Consider the following 5000-nt stretch of genomic DNA (forward strand, 5'->3'; position numbering starts at 1 on the left):
ACGTTTTGCTCCGCTCACGACGGTCGCCGCGGCACGCAAGAACAGGCCAAAACTCTGGCCAAAACAGCCCAAAAACGGGCCAAAACTGGCCATTTTTTGCTGCGCGAGCGAGCGGAGAGCGGCGAACAGCGAGCGAAGCGCGAGGCAGCACCGTCCCTGCTTACGAAAGCCCCATCCAGCCCTGTGCCACCCGGGGGGTTCCAGGGTTGCTGAGATGGCTGACATTTTGCTCCGCTCACGACGGTCACCGCGCCACACAAGAACAGCCCAAAACAGGCCAAAACAGCCCAAAAACGGGCCAAAACTGGCCATTTTTGGCTGCGCGAGCGAGCGGCGAGCGGCGAACAGCGAGCGAAGCGAGAGGCAGCACCGTCCCTGCTATACGAAAGCCCCATCCAGCCCTGTGCCACCCGGGGGGTTCCAGGGTGCTGAGATGGCTGACGTTTTGCTCCGCTCACGACGGTCACCGCACCACGCAAGAACAGGCCAAAAACTGGCCAAAACAGCCCAAAACGGGCCAAAACTGGCCATTTTTGGCTGCGCGAGCGAGCGGCGAGCGGCGAACAGCGAGCGAAGCGAGAGCAGCACCGTCCCTGCTATACGAAAGCCCCATCCAGCCCTGTGCCACCCGGGGGGTTCCAGGGTGCTGAGATGGCTGACGTTTTGCTCCGCTCACGACGGTCACCGCGCAATGCAAGAACAGGCCAAAAACTGGCCAAAACGGCCCAAAAACGGGCCAAAACTGGCCATTTTTGGCTGCGCGAGCCGGCCGAGCGGCGGACAGCGAGCGAAGCGAGAGGCAGCAACCGTCCCTGCTATACGAGAAGCCCCATCCAGCCCTGTGCCACCCGGGGGGTTCCAGGGTGCTGAGATGGCTGACGTTTTGCTCCGCTCTCGACGGTCACCGCGCAATGCAAGAACAGGCCAAAAACTGGCCAAAACGGCCCAAAAACGGGCCAAAACTGGCCATTTTTGGCTGCGCGAGCGAGCGGCGAGCGGCGGACAGCGAGCGAAGCGAGAGGCAGCACCGTCCCTGCTATACGAAAGCCCCATCCAGCCTCTGTGCCACCCGGGGGGTTCCAGGGTGCTGAGATGGCTGACGTTTTGCTCCGCTCTCGACGGTCACCGCGCAATGCAAGAACAGGCCAAAAACTGGCCAAAACGGCCCAAAAACGGGCCAAAACTGGCCATTTTTGGCTGCAACGAGCGAGCGGCGAGCGGCGGACAGCGAGCGAAGCGAGAGGCAGCACCGTCCCTGCTATACGAAAGCCCATCCAGCCCTGTGCCACCCGGGGGGTTCCAGGGTGCTGAGATGGCTGACGTTTTGCTCCGCTCACGACGGTCACCGCGCAATGCAAGAACAGGCCAAAAACTGGCCAAAACGGCCCAAAAACGGGCCAAAACTGGCCATTTTTGGCTGCACGAGCGAGCGGCGAGCGGCGGACAGCGAGCGAAGCGAGAGGCAGCACCGTCCCTGCTATACGAAAGCCCCATCCAGCCCTGTGCCACCCGGGGGGTTCCAGGGTGCTGAGATGGCTGACGTTTTGCTCCGCTCTCGACGGTCACCGCGCAATGCAAGAACAGGCCAAAAACTGGCACCAAAACGGCCCAAAAACGGGCCAAAACTGGCCATTTTTGGCTGCACGAGCGAGCGGCGAGCGGCGGACAGCGAGCGAAGCGAGAGGCAGCACCGTCCCTGCTATACGAAAGCCCCATCCAGCCCTGTGCCACCCGGGGGGTTCCAGGGTGCTGAGATGGCTGACGTTTTGCTCCGCTCTCGACGGTCACCGCGCAATGCAAGAACAGGCCAAAAACTGGCCAAAACGGCCCAAAAACGGGCCAAAACTGGCCATTTTTGGCTGCGCGAGCGAGCGGCGAGCGGCGGACAGCGAGCGAAGCGAGAGGCAGCACCGTCCCTGCTATACGAAAGCCCCATCCAGCCCTGTGCCACCCGGGGGGTTCCAGGGTGCTGAGATGGCTGACGTTTTGCTCCGCTCTCGACGGTCACCGCGCAATGCAAGAACAGGCCAAAAACTGGCCAAAACGGCCCAAAAACGGCCAAAACTGGCCATTTTTGGCTGCACGAGCGAGCGGCGAGCGGCGGACAGCGAGCGAAGCGAGAGGCAGCACCGTCCCTGCTATACGAAAGCCCCATCCAGCCCTGTGCCACCCGGGGGGTTCCAGGGTGCTGAGATGGCTGACGTTTTGCTCCGCTCTCGACGGTCACCGCGCAATGCAAGAACAGGCCAAAAACTGGCCAAAACGGCCCAAAAAACGGGCCAAAACTGGCCATTTTTGGCTGCACGAGCGAGCGGCGAGCGGCGGACAGCGAGCGAAGCGAGAGGCAGCACCGTCCCTGCTATACGAAAGCCCCATCCAGCCCTGTGCCACCCGGGGGGGGTTCCAGGGTGCTGAGATGGCTGACGTTTTGCTCCGCTCTCGACGGTCACCGCGCAATGCAAGAACAGGCCAAAAACTGGCCAAAACGGCCCAAAAACGGGCCAAAACTGGCCATTTTTGGCTGCACGAGCCAGCGGCGAGCGGCGGACAGCGAGCGAAGCGAGAGGCAGCACCGTCCCTGCTATACGAAAGCCCCATCCAGCCCTGTGCCACCCGGGGGGTTCCAGGGTGCTGAGATGGCTGACGTTTTGCTCCGCTCTCGACGGTCACCGCGCAATGCAAGAACAGGCCAAAAACTGGCCAAACGGCCCAAAAACGGGCCAAAACTGGCCATTTTTGGCTGCGCGAGCGAGCGGCGAGCGGCGGACAGCGAGCGAAGCGAGAGGCAGCACCGTCCCTGCTATACGAAAGCCCCATCCAGCCCTGTGCCACCCGGGGGGTTCCAGGGTGCTGAGATGGCTGACGTTTTGCTCCGCTCTCGACGGTCACCGCGCAATGCAAGAACAGGCCAAAAACTGGCCAAAACGGCCCAAAAAACGGGCCAAAACTGGCCATTTTTGGCTGCACGAGCGAGCGGCGAGCGGCGGACAGCGAGCGAAGCGAGAGGCAGCACCGTCCCTGCTATACGAAAGCCCCATCCAGCCCCTGTGCCACCCGGGGGTTCCAGGGTGCTGAGATGGCTGACGTTTTGCTCCGCTCTCGACGGTCACCGCGCAATGCAAGAACAGGCCAAAAACTGGCCAAAAACGGCCAAAAACGGCCAAAACTGGCCATTTTTGGCTGCACGAGCGAGCGGCGAGCGGCGGACAGCGAGCGAAGCGAGAGGCAGCACCGTCCCTGCTATACGAAAGCCCCATCCAGCCCTGTGCCACCCGGGGGGTTCCAGGGTGCTGAGATGGCTGACGTTTTGCTCCGCTCTCGACGGTCACCGCGCAATGCAAGAACAGGCCAAAAACTGGCCAAAACGGCCAAAAACGGGCCAAAACTGGCCATTTTTGGCTGCACGAGCGAGCGGCGAGCGGCGGACAGCGAGCGAAGCGAGAGGCAGCACCGTCCCTGCTATACGAAAGCCCCATCCAGCCCTGTGCCACCCGGGGGGTTCCAGGGTGCTGAGATGGCTGACGTTTTGCTCCGCTCTCGACGGTCACCGCGCAATGCAAGAACAGGCCAAAAACTGGCCAAAACGGCCCAAAAACGGGCCAAAACTGGCCATTTTTGGCTGCACGAGCGAGCGGCGAGCGGCGGACAGCGAGCGAAGCGAGAGGCAGCACCGTCCCTGCTATACGAAAGCCCCATCCAGCCCTGTGCCACCCGGGGGGTTCCAGGGTGCTGAGATGGCTGACGTTTTGCTCCGCTCTCGACGGTCACCGCGCAATGCAAGAACAGGCCAAAAACTGGCCAAAAACGGCCCAAAAACGGGCCAAAACTGGCCATTTTTGGCTGCACGAGCGAGCGGCGAGCGGCGGACAGCGAGCGAAGCGAGAGGCAGCACCGTCCCTGCTATACGAAAGCCCCATCCAGCCCTGTGCCACCCGGGGGGTTCCAGGGTGCTGAGATGGCTGACGTTTTGCTCCGCTCTCGACGGTCACCGCGCAATGCAAGAACAGGCCAAAAACTGGCCAAAACGGCCCAAAAACGGGCCAAACTGGCCATTTTTGGCTGCACGAGCGAGCGGCGAGCGGCGGACAGCGAGCGAAGCGAGAGGCAGCACCGTCCCTGCTATACGAAAGCCCCATCCAGCCCTGTGCCACCCGGGGGGTTCCAGGGTGCTGAGATGGCTGACGTTTTGCTCCGCTCTCGACGGTCACCGCGCAATGCAAGAACAGGCCAAAAACTGGCCAAAACGGCCCAAAAACGGGCCAAAACTGGCCATTTTTGGCTGCACGAGCGAGCGGCGAGCGGCGGACAGCGAGCGAAGCGAGAGGCAGCACCGTCCCTGCTATACGAAAGCCCATCCAGCCCTGTGCCACCCGGGGGGTTCCAGGGTGCTGAGATGGCTGTCGTTTTGCTCCGCTCTCGACGGTCACCGCGCAATGCAAGAACAGGCCAAAAACTGGCCAAAACGGCCCAAAAACGGGCCAAAACTGGCCATTTTTGGCTGCACGAGCGAGCGGCGAGCGGCGGACAGCGAGCGAAGCGAGAGGCAGCACCGTCCCTGCTATACGAAAGCCCCATCCAGCCCTGTGCCACCCGGGGGGTTCCAGGGTGCTGAGATGGCTGACGTTTTGCTCCGCTCTCGACGGTCAACCGCGCAATGCAAGAACAGGCCAAAAACTGGCTAAAACGGCCCAAAAACGGGCCAAAACTGGCCATTTTTGGCTGCGCGAGCGAGCGGCGAGCGGCGGACAGCGAGCGAAGCGAGAGGCAAGCACCGTCCCTGCTATATACGAAAGCCCATCCAGCCCTGTGCCACCCGGGGGGTTCCAGGGTGCTGAGATGGCTGACGTTTTGCTCCGCTCACGACGGTCACCGCACCACGCAAGAACGGACCATAAACAGGCCAAAACAGCCCAAAAACGGGCCAAAACTGGTCATTTTTGGCTGCGCGAGCGAGCGGCGAGCGGCGAACAGCGAGCGAAGCGTGAGGCAGCACCGTCCCT

Source organism: Musa acuminata, unplaced genomic scaffold (genome assembly GCF_036884655.1).
Source record: "Musa acuminata AAA Group cultivar baxijiao unplaced genomic scaffold, Cavendish_Baxijiao_AAA HiC_scaffold_288, whole genome shotgun sequence".
In the NCBI taxonomy this organism is placed as follows: domain Eukaryota; kingdom Viridiplantae; phylum Streptophyta; class Magnoliopsida; order Zingiberales; family Musaceae; genus Musa; species Musa acuminata.